The sequence below is a fragment of the Phyllobates terribilis genome, unplaced genomic scaffold (genome assembly GCF_046119375.1).
Source record: "Phyllobates terribilis strain yellow unplaced genomic scaffold, ASM4611937v1 Scaffold_5__5_contigs__length_657084704, whole genome shotgun sequence".
Lineage (NCBI taxonomy): Eukaryota > Metazoa > Chordata > Amphibia > Anura > Dendrobatidae > Phyllobates > Phyllobates terribilis.
In genome coordinates, this window is record NW_027362765.1 from 500,357,826 (window position 1) to 500,373,024 (window position 15,199).

Genomic DNA, 15,199 nt, shown 5'->3' on the forward strand with positions numbered 1-15,199 from the left:
CTAAAGTAATGTAAAACCGAACTTTGATCTTTCTCTCTGTTATACAGTGTATAGCGTGTTTGTAGAATTCTTAAGTTCTATGGAAAATGTGATCTCAAGTCACTTCCAGTGCACTAAATTGCTATGCAAGTGCACCGTACAATAGATTAGACCAGATGCACATTGTAAAAAGAATTACATACTTCCATGTGACATAATAAGCTATAAGTAAAATAAAAACCTAGTACACCAGTAGTTCTCAAACTAACTCAGGCCAAGAGACCCCAAATCGGCCAAAGACCCCTCAGAGTAGCTCTAACCAATTAGCTGGCCATCACTATTGATGACTAGTGATGAACGAGCATGCTCCAACTACTCGGTGCTCGCCCAAGCATCTCACTGCTCGAGATGCTTGGCGCTCGCCGAGTATTTCCGGTATTGCTCAGCGGGAGCTCGGGTACCCTCCCTGCATGTTTGGCGCTCTTTAGAGAGCAAATGAACGTGCAGGGATTGTCTGCCAGTGATGCCGCAGCCATTTTGGTTGTGGCATTACAGTGATTGGCTGGTCGCACAGCGTCATCAGGTCTATATCAGACCCGGCGCCGCCATGCTCGTCACAGTCACTCCGGAATCAGACAGTGTAGGGAGAGGTGCTGCTGAGCTAGGGAGGGATTTGCTTCTTCATAGTTAGTGTATGTATACCACAACATATTCTACACATATCCATCTCAACTAACAGTGCTTCTGAGGACTAATCCAGCTGCATAGATATCAGTGCTAGGCAGGCAGGTGGTGTATGTGGCAGACTGCAGTGCAAGAGGGTCCATTCCAGTTCTGTCTGCTGGTGCTTTTACAGATATTTCTAGAAATAGCCCCAGGTATCAGGGGCCAGGAATAATTTTTTTGGGGATCTTAATCCTGATTATTTGCTTAAATAGCAATCCAGAGAACACCGTTTTTCTGCTCCATTTGCTTGTTGGCCCTGAAGAATACAGCCAGATCCTTTCCATATTACAGCGCTAAAAAATCATCTATTTAAAACTGTGGTTTGTCCGTCACACGGATCACGTATAATTGCGCTAAAAATTCCGCCATTTCGGGCCTCCATTGAAATTTTGTTGCAGTGTGTCAGCGAAGTTATTGACACGAGGTCGCTGTTAAAAATAGTTACCTATAGGCCAGCTATTTAAAACTGTGGTTTTCCGTCACACGTATCACTTATCACTTCGGTTCAAATCCAGCCATTTGTAGTGAACGTGGAAAATATTGTCCTCCATTTAAAATACGCAAGGCGCGTGGTAAGGGACAGTGAAGTGCATGCAGAGGACGAGGCTGAGACCGTGGGCTAGCTGAAATTGTGCCACAACAAACACCCACATCTTCTCGCTTGACCTTCCTGTCCCAATTAATACGGGACCGCACCACTATTGAACACACAGCAGTGTGAAAAGGTTATTGGTTGAATAGCAGATAATGCTTCCAGTCACTTAGCCACCACCACCACCACCCTGTCTGCCACACGGTCAAGTCTCAGTAGCCATGAGTCTGGACTGCATATTATTCACCCTGATCCTCCTTCCTCCCACAATGCCGAGTGCCCGGAGACAACTGATCCCTCACTTGGACACTCCAAAGAGCTGTTCACGTTTCCATTTATAGATTCGGGCTTCTCACCTGGTCCAGAAAGTCAGGAGGAGGACCAGGGTACGGAAGTGGAAGACGAGGTGGTGGATGATATAGTAACTGACTCAGCCTGGCAGGGGGACATACAGAGCGAGGACAGCAGCACACAAGGGGAGGGAGGCGTAGCACCCCAACAGGCAGGAAGAAGCAGTGTGGTGGCCGCAGACAGAAGCGGGACAACTGTTCCCCGTAACATCAGCACGACGGAAGTTGCCAGTACAACTGTTCGTTCTTCCCGAGTCTGGTTGTTTTTTAAAGACTCTAACGATAACTCCAAAAAGGCCATTGCACCACCTGCCAGGCCAGCATCAGCAGGGGTAGCAAAACTACCAGCCTGACCACCACTAAGCATGATCAGGCACATGGCAGCAAAGCACCCGACTAAGTGGGCCGAACCCCAGGGTCCAGGAACAGTGTCTGCAGTTGACATCACTGCTTCTTCCGCTGTTGTGCGTGCAAGCCACGTACATGGATATCAGAGATATGTACCATCCTGCAAAACTTTGAGGACTCCACCAAGATGGTGAGCGGCGATGACGCCATAATTAACGTCACCATCCCGCTTCTCTGTCTTCTGAAACGCACTCTGCTCACAATCAAAGAGGATGCATGGCAGGCGGAGCATGATGAGATGGAGCAAGGAACCATACAGGATGATTGCACACAGCCCAGCCTCATCTCATCCCAACATGGATTGGGTGACAGTGAGGAAGAGGAGGAGGAGCTAGTATCATGCGCTATAGACTGTACTACCTGCACAACTGTCATAACTTCTGTTCAGCATGGATGGCCTGAGGACAGGGAGGAGGATGAGGAGGAGAGCATGGTCAGTCATCCTCTTGGTGAGGACACAGAAATCTTGCCTGTTAGCAGTCTGGCACGCATGGCTGAGTTTGTTACGCTGCCTTTCCCATGACCCTCGCGTTCTCCAAATTTTGGGTGACAGTCATTACTGGTTAGTGACACTTCTAGACCCACGCTACAAGGAGATCTTTCTATCTCTTATTCCCGAGGTGGACAGGTCTACTAAAATGGGGCAGTACCAGAAGGCCCTTGTTGCAGAATTATTAAAATAAATTCCCATCTGACAAAGCTGGCAGCAGAGGTCACAGTTCATTGGACAACCAAGGAGAACAGTTTTCTCAGACCCTCCCATCTTACAGGCTCTGAGGCGTGGGGTACTCTCACAAGGAGTGCAAAGTTTGGGAAGATGGTGAAGGGAGTACCTTGCCAACCGAATCGACGTCGTCCGTGATTCTTCTGTGCCTTATAATTACTGGGTATCCAAGCTGGACACGTGGAATGAACTGTCTCTCTATGCCTTGGAGGTGCCCTGCTGCTAGCGTTTTATCAGAGCGGGTTTTTAATGCCGCCGGTGTAATTATAACAGATAGACTCATTTGCCTGTCAAATGAAAATGCTGACAGGCTGACTCTTATAAAAATGATCTAGAGCTGGATTGGGCCAGACTTCCCAACACCACTGAATGATAGCAGCGTAACATGAACTCAAATCCAGTGTCTTTTTTTGGGAGGTCTATTCCCAATCACCTCTTCACACCTACACAGGGGTATATGCTTCCTGATTTTGTTTATTTGCTCTTGTCCTCCTCCTTCTTCTCATCCTCCATCGGCATATCATTCACCACCATATCTACCATGTCACCTCCTCTACATGTCTTGCAAGGGGCTTTAGGGTTCTTCCAAATTATTGGCTGCTTTTGCATTCACTGCATAGGCAAACACTATGGGACACCCACTTCCTAATAATGGGAACAATGTTTTTAGGAGGCTCTCTGACCTCTAATTTTCTTGCAAGGGGCATTGGAGTGCCTCCAAATTTTTGCCAGCCGTTGCAGTCACTGCATACGCAATAACATTATAGGAGACCCACTCGGTAATAATGGGACAACAAAGCATAGCCGGTTGATGGCTCTCTAAAATAGCGAGGGCCGACTGCTGGCCTTTTAAGTATAGTAAGGGCTGCCTGATGGCCCTATAAAAATAGGTTTTGTGACTTTCAGAGTCCCTCCATCATAAATGAAACAGGATGTGTCTGATGATGTGTCACACACCACATGGCCAGATAAGGTTGTAAAACGTTAATATGACATTTCCCAGTGAATGCATTTGTCTTGGTTGAAAGCAATGCAAAAGTGCAAAAACGCTACGTGTGAGCATAGCCCAAGGTGTGGAGGAATATTTTTGTGTTTGGTTATTTAATTTGCCTTATACACAAGTCTTTACCCTGGAAAAGGTGTTTTTTAACATATTTCCCAGGAAAATCAATTTTGGTTTTGTTTTTGTATGTTTCATTGTGAGTCTATAAAAGTGGCGTAATACCTCTGACAACGTTGTTGACAGCAGTGACCTGGGAGTCACAAATGCTTCCAGGGGTCTTCCTCATGCTGTCATTTGAGCACTGTTCCCATCGATTTGGGCAATTTTTAGGCCCTCTGCAGACCGCCAGGGGGAGCCGTCTGAAAAATGCTCGAGTTTCCCATAGACTTACATTGGACTCGTTGCTCGGGTCGAGCACCCGAGTATTCCAATTTGCTCGACCTGAGCATCGAGCATCCGAGCGTTTCAGTGCTCGCCCATCACTATTGATGACACATCATCACTAGTGATGAGCGCAAGTGCTCGTTACTTAAGTTTGCCGAGGGTGCTCAGGTATGAACAGAGTATCGCGGGAGGTCGAGTGACCTGTTCGAGTCCCCGCTACCACATGTTTTATGGCTGTCAAACAGCCGCGAAACATGTAGGCGCGGGGACTCGAACATGTCACTTGAGCACCCGCGAAGCTCTGTGCACGCCCGAGCACCCTGGGCAGACTCGAGTAATAAGCATTTGCGCTCATCACTAGTGTTGAGCCACCCCCGTAGTGTTCGAGTTCGGTTCGGTTCGTCGAACACCCTTGTGTTCGTCGAACACCTTCGAACACCGTTAAAACCAATGGCAGGCAAACAAAAACACATAGAAACACATAGAAAACACATTCAAAGGTGTCCAAAAGCTGACAAACTGCTCAGAAGACATAACTAACACATGGAAAAGTGACAAGTACATATAGTCATGCAAAAAGAAAAGAGGTGGAGGAGTAAAAGGAGGGGGAGACACAGATATAGGCATGTCATGCCCTTCTAAAATCCAAAAAGTGAGAAGCCGACACGGCCAGTCCTTTCCTGCCCGTGCCACCTCCGTTTGTGCCAGAGCCGCGGTGGACCCTGACGGCCAGCCCCCCTCTCCCAATACTGGTGCCTGTCCGCTGGTGGGTCGAGCAAGCCCCCCTGTGGTGGAGGCAGCTCTAAGCTTTTTAATTTAAATTGTCTCTCTAACTTGAATGAATACACTTTAAATCCTTTTACAAGGATCTATTGAAGGGCAAGTCTCATGCCAGCAGCCGCGTAATTCCATCACCAGTAGCGTCCACTAAAGCTGCTGCAGTTAAAAAGCTTTTATAAGGATCGAGCTCGGCTGTCCACCGCAAGGCGTCCTACCGCCAGTCCCAGCCCCTATGTCTTGGGGTGCCTCCTGATGCTCTTCACTGAGTATCCCGTGGTTCCGAAGCATTTCCTTTGAAAAAATTAAGTGTCCAAACTACAGGTGGTGTAGCTTGCTTAACAGCCGGGATAATCCGCTGACTAGCAGACACTGCTACTAGGCACAAAGTATTTCCTGGGCTAGATGCAGTTAAAAATTTGTAATTAGATACTCTCGTTGGATGCTGAGAAAGCATTCCATAGAGTCTCCTGGCACGCCATATATTATTCTCTTAAAAAGCTTGGGGTAGGGGTCTAGGGGACCCTTTTATAGCCAAAATCACGGCCCTGTATCGCAATGCGTCACCTAGGCTGAAGATAAATGGAACTGTAGCACCCCGAGGGCTCGGTTGCTGCAGAGGTATTGCACCTCACCCAGAGGTGTGATATCTCACTCTCAGGTAAGGATGGAGTGTGGATCAGGACCCCGACACCTGCATGCATTACACCACATTGCCGTGGGGCAGGGCGACCAATATGCCCCTGAGATGGGCACGACAGTCCCTGTCCCTGGCTGGAGTGGGGGGAGGGAACACTGAGGAAGGGGAACCCTGTAGTGCAGGAGCAGGGAGGAAGCAGTTCCTGTGTGCATTGAGAAGGGAGTATAAAAGGTGGGCACCATCTTAGTTCAGTGCAGAGAAGTCTGAGCAGAAGTGACAGGGAGCAGGGGCTCTGCATGAGCTTTGCTCCAGAGGCGGGCCTAGTAACAGAGGCCCAGGCCTGGAAGAGGGAGAAGGAAGGAAGAGGAGCGGAGAAGGCTCCAGGAACGAGGAATGAAGGGATCCCAGGGGTGTGGACGGGCGAGTCGCCACCGCACGCCCGAATCCACCTGCGTGGAGGGGTCAGGCCAAAGGGGGAGACCGGTCCCCGAAACTAGTGGAGGCGGGAAACGACCCTCAGCTAGAAACCGGAGGCTGTGACATTTTATGTGGCGCAGCCCCTCGCTACACCCGCTAGGAGGGCAGCACATAGGGTCAGGGAAACTGGCGCCAAGTTTACCAAGAGGAGGCCCGAGGCAGCCGGACAGAAGGGTTGGTAAGAAAGGCCAGACAAAGGACACACAAAGGGGGTCCTGTGAAGCGCTCCAAAGTTATCTGGGAGTTGTCTGAGCCCCTCACCTGGTGAGCACAGTACGACGTTGGCAGCCGTTACCTGCAGAAGTGGTCTGGATAATAAGAACTGTGAATAAAGGCCCTGGACTGCATCACTGACTTCCTGTCGTTACTGCTGCTGCCCTGCACCATCACCCCCATCCTCCGCATACACTGCCCTGAGGCTATACTCCTCCCGTGGGGAGTTATGCTATGCTCTGCTGCACCCACAACACCAGCCTCAGCGGTCTGCCCTGCAGCGGCGGTTCACTCTGACCGCAATCCACGGGTGGCGTAGTCGGACATTTAAACATCAAAACCACATAAATAGTTCCGCCACTGGTTTGACCGCCCTGAGCCACGGAACCGGGTTGCCGCCACGGAGACTACAACCACCAGCATCCACCAAAAAGGGTCCGGCTCCGGATGTCCCAAGGCCCAGGGGGCGCGTCAGAACATTTTCATCACCTTTCATAATCACCAATGGGACAAGGCAGGGATGTCCTCTGTCCCCTCTCTTATACATCCTAGTGATGGAGCACCTGCTCTCATCAATTCGCCATAACCCCAATATTAGGTGGATTGAGGTGGGAGGCACCGAGTACAAGTGCTCTGCATTTGCTGATGATGTCAATCACATATATCCATCAGCAGGCTGTTATGGCTGAAATAGATCACTTTGTTACATGGTCAAATTTTAAAATCAATACAGCGAAGTCTGAGGCCCTCGATGTCTCCCTCCCCAAATCCATACAGGATTCCATCCAGTCCAACTTTCCCTTTGCCTGGCCCTCACAGGGTATCAAATACTTAGGAATTCCTATTCATAGAGACCTCTCCCATCTATATTATCTTAATTTTGGGCCCTTTATTGAACAACTCCATACAGACCACGGTTGGCAAGTTAGAACTGTAAGATTCACTACGTGAACCACTGGTGTTTTGTGGAAAAGCACATGTACACTGTGTTCCAAATTATTATGCAAAAAGTGTTTAGGAGTGATAACGGAAGAATTTGTTTGTTTGTCAGTTAAACTCATTGATGGTGATGTGTGTCAGGGCTCTTTATATCACTGTAAGCAATTGCAGACACCTGTGCTAATTAGTTTGGTAGGTGTGTCCAATGAACGGTAAGACTACTTAAGAAGGCTGTCCCACATTATTAAGCAGCCTACATTTTCTGCCAAAATGGGAAAGAAAAAGGATGTGTCGGCTGCTGAGAAGCAACAAATTGTGGAGTGTTTAGGTCAAGGCATGACTACAATCAACATTGTGCGATGATCAGGATGAAGTGTCTTGGCAATCAAGAAGTATGTAGCTGATTCACAGTACACACGTGTGCGTGCTGATAAGGGCAAATTGAGGACTCTTTCCTACAGGCAATTACGTCAGGTTAAAAGAGCAGCAGCAAAAAAGCCTTGTCATAGCAGCAGACAAGTTTTTGAAGCTGCTGGTGCCTCCAACGTCCCCCGAACAACAAGATGCAGGGTCCTTCAGAGGTTTGCAGCTGTGCGTACGCCATCCTGTCGACCTCCTCTATCCACTTCACACAAGCAGAAACGGCTCCAGTGGGCCAAACATTACATGAAGACTGATTTCAAAACTGTTTTGTTCACGGATGAGTGCCGTGCAACGCTCGATGGTCCAGATGGATGGAGTGGAGGATGGCTGGTTGATGGACACCCCACGCAAACACGGCTACAGCGCCAACAAGGAGGAGGTGGAGTAATGTTTTGGGCTGGAATCATAGGGAGAGAGATTGTCAGCCCCTTTAAGATCCCTGAAGGGGTAAAGATGAACTCCATAATGTATGTGGAGTTTCTCAAACAGCACTTCCTGCCATGGTTCAAGAAGAAGAACCGTGTATTCCACAGCAAGATCATTTTCATGCATGATAATGCACCGTCTCATGCTGCACATAACACATCTGCATCTCTGGCTGATATGGGCATAAAAGGGGACAAACTTATGGTGTGACCCCCATGCTCCCCTGACCTCTACCCCATTCAGAACCTCTGGAGCATCATCAAAAGGAGTGTCTATGATGGCGGGAGGCAGTTCACATCTAAGCAACAGCTCTGGGAGGGTATTCTGTCCTCATGCAAAACAATTGAAGCAGAAACCATCCAAAACCTGACAAATTCAATGGACGAGAGAGTTCAGAAGCTCCTTTCGAACAAGCGGTCCTATGTGCAAATGTAACATCACCTAGAATAAAGTTTTGAGTTGAAAACTGTTTGATTTCAGTTTCCAATAACTTGCTAATGCTTATAATTTCAAAAATGACCATTTTTTTGGTCTTTATTAAAATGAAAAGGTTGATCGAAGAGTGTGGGGGATCTAAGAGTGTGGCAACCCAGTAGTCAGGATTACTTCGAATTCTGACAATCTGAGGGTCATGTTGTAGGTAGTGCAGCAAGAAGGCACTTATGTGTCTTGCGCATCTCGGAGCCCCAAAATTATTTTCCGGGCTAGATGCAGCTAAAAATTATTATTAATTTTAAATCTGGTGGAGCTTAGTATAGATGGCCTAATAGAATCATTACTGCACACTGCTACAAAGCCCAAATAATTTTCCAGCCAAGATACAGATAAACATGATTAGTAATTTGAAAGCTTAAAACGGTTGGTGAGGTGATTTTAACCAATCATCAAGCTTTTACTCTCCCCAGGATGACACAGGGGTAGAAAAGTCGTTTTGGATCCATGATTTGTTCATCTTTATGAACGTGAGTCTGTCTACATTATCAGTGGAGAGCCGCGTGCGCTTATCTGTCAGCACACCACCAGCAGCGCTGAACACACGTTCAGACAGAACGCTGGCTGGGGGGCATGACAAGATCTCCAAGGCATAAGTGGCGAGCTCCGGCCATTTATCCAGATTGGAAGCCCAAAAAGAGCAAGGGTCCAGTGACACAGTCATGGCTTCAATGTTTACTTGGAGATACTCCTGTACCATCGTCTCTAGGCGTTGACTATGTGTCAGACTTCTTGTCTCCTGTGGCCTTGCAAAGGATGAGCTAAAAAATTGGTAAAATGATTCCGCAAAATTGATGTTACCAGCAGATACTGTGTTTCTGTTACGGTTTGAGTGCTGAACACTCGACGGTCCCACGGTTGGCAAGTTGGAACTGTGAGATTCACTACGTGCACCACTGGTGTTTTGTGGAAAAGCACGTGTAAGATTCTGCAACAGTCTCTGCTGATACTCCTGCATGCATGCATCCCTTTCTATGGCAGGAATTATTTCTGCAAATTTACTTTTGTACCGGGGATCTAACAGTGTGGCAACCCAGTAGTCAGGATTATTTCTAACTCTCCCAATTCGAGGGTCATGTTGCAGGTAGTGCAGCAAGAAGGCACTCATGTGTCTTGCGCATCCAGGAGCACCAAGTCCCTGTTGTGTTGGTGGCGAGGTAACAATCATGCTTCCTTCCTCTGTCCTCTCCCCCCAACCTCGCACAACAGAAATGTGATCAAGGTCTCCCTCATCTGATGAGTCTTCCATCAGTTCGTCCTCCACTTCTTCCTGGGCTCCTGCACCTTCCTCACTAGTTTGGCTGCTACCATGCGCCCTGGTAAAACCATCTCCCCCACCCTCACATGCCTGCTTCCTTGGTGCTGCCGACCGTCTGGACCTTGCAGATGTTAGCCCTTCCGCATACAACTCCTCCTCCTCTACTTCCTCCTCCTCCTCTTGTGCCACCACCTGACTCCGAATTCTGTTTAACATGTGCTCCAGCATGTAAATCACCAGAATAGTCATGCTGATAATGGCATCGTCAGCACTAAACATCTTCGTCGCCATTTCAAAACTGTGCAGAAGGGTGCATAGATCCCGGATCTGAGACCACTCCTCCAGCGTGATTTGCCCCACCTCTGGATCCCGTTGGCCCAGGCTATACGTCAGAACGTATTGCACCAGGGCTTGTCGGTGCTGCCACAGTCGCTGCAACATGTGCAGAGTTGAATTCCACCGGGTAGGCACATCGCATTTTAGCCGGTGAAATGGCAGGCCCAACGACTTCTGTAGAGATGTAAGTCGCTGAGCTGCGGGATGCGAACGGCGGAAGTGAGCACACAGCGACCGTGCCCTCTGCAGAAGGCCATCTAGTCCGGGATAGTGGGCTAAAAATTGCTGGACAACCAGGTTCAACACGTGAGCCATACAAGGCACGTGTGTGACATTGCGCCGGCGAAGGGCCGCACCCAGGTTTGCAGCATTGTCGCACACGGCCTTCCCTGGTTTCAGGTCCAGTGGAGACAACCATTCATGAAACTGGTTCTCCAGAGCTGACCACAACTCCTCAGCTGTGTGACTCACATTTCCCAGACATTTCAAAGTAAAAACCGCCTGATGACGTTGAGCCCTACTGCCAGCATAGGAAGGAGGTGTGCAGGATCCCTTCTGCGCAGTTAGAAAGCTTGTGGCATGACCAGACAGGCTTTGGGTGCAGGTGGAGGACCGAGAGGAGGTTGAGGAGGCAGAAGCAGTGGAGGAACTTTGAGATAAAGAGGATTGACGCACAACTCGTGGGGACGGCAAGACTTGGACAGCAGCCCCTTGTCCTGCTGTCACCATAGTTACCCAGTGCCCAGTCAGCGACATGTAACGCCCCTGTCCATGCCTACTCGTCCAAGTGTCTGTGGTGAAATGCACCCTGTCACACACAGAGTTTCTCAAAAAAGCGGTGATGTTGTGTGCGACATGCTGGTGGAGCGCAGGCACACCTTTCTTTGAGAAGTAGTGCCGACTGGGCATCTGGTACTGGGGCACTGCGACGAACATAAGGTCTCGAAAATCCTCTGTGTCCACCAGGCGGAAAGGCAGCATTTCTGTAGCCAAGAGCTTGCAGATGGTGAAATTCAACCTCTTAGCTTTCTCATGGCTAGGAGGAAATGGTCTTTTACTTGTCCACATCCGAGGGACTGAGGGCTGGCTGTTGTGCTTAGACGGGGTTGATAAGGGTGTCCCCGGCAAACTGCCGGTCTGTGAGGAAGATGCAAGCGGACATGTTAGGTTGCCTTGATCCAAAGGTGGTGCTATCGATGTCGGACAGCTCTCAACACCAGCTGGTGTTACCACCTCCAAAGAAAATGATGACCTGCCAATCACGCTGGCTGTTGCGAGTAAAGAGGTTGCAGGTCTGCGTCCCAAAACAGGTGTGACTGCTGTCCCCCCAGTCACAGAGGATGAAGAGGCCGCAGATGCACAAGATGGGGCAGACGGTGGTTGGCCCGGCCGGCTAGGCCGCATTGTAGCACAGTGAGCTTCCCACTGCAACTTATGCTTCATGTCCATGTGCCGGTTCATGCATGAAGTACTCAAACTATGTATTTTTTGGCCTCTACTTAGCTTTTGCTGACAAATGTTACAGATAACACGAGTTGGGTCATCTTTATCGATCTGAAAAAATGCCCAGGCTATGCAAGGCTTAGCACCCATGCGACCTGAAGAGCCACCACGACTTGTGGTCAGAGGCAGAGTTGTGTTTGAGGATGCAGTTGTTGACGTGCTTCCAGTACTACGTCTCTGTCCAGGAAGGCGCAACCTGACCTCGTCGTCACTAGCATCCTCCTCCACCTCCTCTGCTGACCTCATCTCTTGGCTGACTGTGGGTTGACAGTAAGTGGGATCTCCAACCTCATCATCATTACCCTGTGTGTTATCACACCTGTCGTCCTCAGAGCCAACCTGTTCCTGCCCTGACAAAAAACTAAAGTTGTCGCTCCAATCAGGTATTTGAGTCTCATCATCATCTTCCTCATTGTCTCCACCAACAGGAGTTACAGTTTGGGAATGAGGGTCTACATTATGGTCAGAACCTTCTGCTTCTGGTCCTGGATCCGACTCATAAAGATTCTGGGCATCAGTGCAGATCATTTCCTCGTCTGGATTCACAGAAGCTCTGGAGCCGACCTCTGATTCCCAGGCTATATAATGAGTAAACAGCTCTGCAGACTCAACCATCTGTTCTACCCCATACTCAGACGGGCAGCTGGAGACTTGGGAGCTGTGAGGAAGCAAGTGCGATTGGGGTGACACCTCTGAGGACTGGAGTATTTGTGATGTTGAAGTTGATGTGGAGGAGAGCCCACTTAAAGGAGCACTTGATATCCGTTGAAGCACCAGCTGTTTTTGTGCCTCATCTGGAATTTGTAGCGATTGGCGTGGCCGTAAGAAAGGGATCTTATCACATTGTCCGCTAAAAGAAGTAGACATTTTAGTTTTGCTGGAAGATGGTCTTTCTTCTGCAGATGTTACTGTTGCTTTAACACCTACCCCACGGACACAACCTTTTTTCCCCTTCCCAACACTCCTATTCCCCTTTCCACCAGCAGCAGGCCTTTTTCCACTCATTTTGGTGGTTAACTAATTCACAGCTCTGGAGTTGTTTGCACAAAAAAACAATGGATGGGAACCGAGCAGAGCTGAGTGGCCAAACTGTGGTATTAGGCCAAAACTATTGTCTGGGTTAGATGCAGAAAAAAATTATATACAGTTTGCAACCTGATGGAGGTCAGTATAGATGGACTAATAGAACAAGTCCCACACACAGCTAGAAGGCCAAATATTTTTTCAGAGCTAGATGCAGAAAAAATTATATTCAATTTGCAACCTGATGGAGGTCAGTATAGATGGACTAATAGAACAAGTCCCACACACTGCTAGAAGGCCAAATATTTTTTCAGAGCTAGATGCAGAAAAAAATTATATTCAATTTGCAACCTGATGGAGGTCAGTATAGATGGACTAATAGAACAAGTCCCACACACTGCTAGAAGGCCAAATATTTTTTCAGAGCTAGATGCAGAAAAAAATTATATTCAATTTGCAACCTTATGGAGGTCAGTATAGATGGACTAATAGAATGATGCTATGCCCAAAAGGTTTTACTTCACTAGGTGCAGTAAAAAAATTGGTATTCTATACACAGGTGGTGTAGCTTGCAACACAGATAGGCTACTCCACTGACTAACACACTCTGCAATAGGCCAAAAAGGATTAGCTTTGCTAGATTTAGCCAAATGCTGTGAAAAAAACTTGCACAGTACTGGCACAGACCTGCCTGGCAAAAACTGATAGGAACTGATGTAACTTAGTCCTGAAAAGGACTGCAATTACAATTAGTCTTTACTCCCAACCTATCTATTTAAGAGCACAGACCTCCCTGATAAAAGTCGTAGGAAATGCTGTAACCTAGTCCTTAAAAGGACTGCAATCACAACTCTTCCCTACTCCCAAGCTATCTGTAGATTTGTGCGAAAATTGGCTTGAAATTAACAAGGTATAGCGCACACAGCAACAGCGGTGCCGTCTAACACGCAGCTGCAGCAGTGAGAAAATGGTGGCGACGGGGAAAATGGCTTGGTCTTATAGGGCAAGGACATGTGACATACACTGCCAATGACACATGCCCTTGCTTGTGTGAAAAAAAGCACTTCGCTCCGTGTGTGCGCTGCTGATAGGCTGACAGATTGCACCTCCCCACTGTAAATGCGGGAAAGAGAAAAAAAAATGGAGATCTTCATTGTTCCTGCAGAGATCCATCCCCTGCCCCTCCCCCCAACCCGCTGTACACTCAAACTGCGTATTAACATTAATTTTCATCATTACTGAGAAAAAATCCAGTTATGATTTTGGTGCACGATCAGTTATCGAACATAACCTCGAACAGCCGAATTTTTTTCAAATCGTTCGTGTTCGCCGAACGGCTCGAACACCGCCCAAAACAGCTCGAATTTGAGATTGGCGAACAGTTCGAGTCGAACAACGCTCATCTCTACTCATCACTACTCATCACATAAAGGAAAAAGTAAATGCTGAATGACGCTGATGGAACACAATGGGGCATATTTAAAAATGTGGTAAACCAATATTAATTTACAGTGTATTGATTGCCATATTTCTCAAAATTGACCTACTGGAGTATGACAGCTCTCATCCATTAATATACATTGAAAAGAAGCCGAACTCGAATGTTTTACCGAGTTTAATAAGTAGTCATATAGCCATTGTAGGGTTTGCCTTTTAATGACGGGTCTGTGTTGTAATGGGTTGAGGAGTTACTAAGAATGGATCTTTTAATGGATATATGAATATTATTGATCCATGTATTCTAGTGGAAGGTTGTTTGAGTGATGTTGCACACTTCTCTAGGACATCTGCCTTATTCGAGTGCATACAGGTGGTACACTGAAGAGGGTGCTGTAGTTGTAGAAGATGCAATTCAATAAAGGGGTTTTCTTTAACTGAACTCATTACATATCAATGGGAGAGGTAATAACTGAATAATCTCTGTGGTTTTGATTATTGGAGTTTATTGGACTCCCAAAATAACCTTTGTGAATGAAACCATGGTGCACATGCTTGACTACCCTTCCGTTCACTTCTAACAGACTAACAACAGTTGTCTTGTTTCAGTCCCATAGAACTGATTTGAAGCGTGGTCGATCATATTCACCTCTGCTCCATTTACACAGGGGATTTTGGGATCCGTGTGTGTCATGGGTCTGTCAGTGGTTGCCTGGTAGCCCTAAAACAGCTAGCAGAAACAGACTTGTTGCAAAACTCTCTATTTAATAAATCCCAGGAGTTTTACCCTCTGTACAGGGTTTTGGACTTACACAGTGGCCTTTGGGGTTGGCCAAAATCAGCTGCTGGCCCGGTGGTACAAGATGGCAGAAAAAATGGTACATAGCCAGGTCAGAACCAGGAGATCGGTGCAGGGACAAAATCATAAGGCAGGAGAGTAGTCAAAACAACGAGCTAAGGTCAAAATCAGGAATGTCCACTGAGAATACAAGTAAGATGCACAGAAGTTCACTAAAATTAGTCAAGTTATAACTGGCAGTGGACAATAGGATTTCAGGAGCTTAAAAAGCTTGTAGCTGCACCCAGGTC

General features: G+C 47.6%; 1 protein-coding gene across 2 annotated transcripts in view; it reads left to right on the top strand.

Annotated features, from left to right (window-relative positions):
* The window catches only part of LOC141273561 (solute carrier family 22 member 15-like), a 270,371-nt gene that overhangs the window by 205,509 nt on the left and 49,663 nt on the right, over positions 1 to 15,199 (top strand). The gene's annotated exons all lie outside the window — the stretch shown is intronic.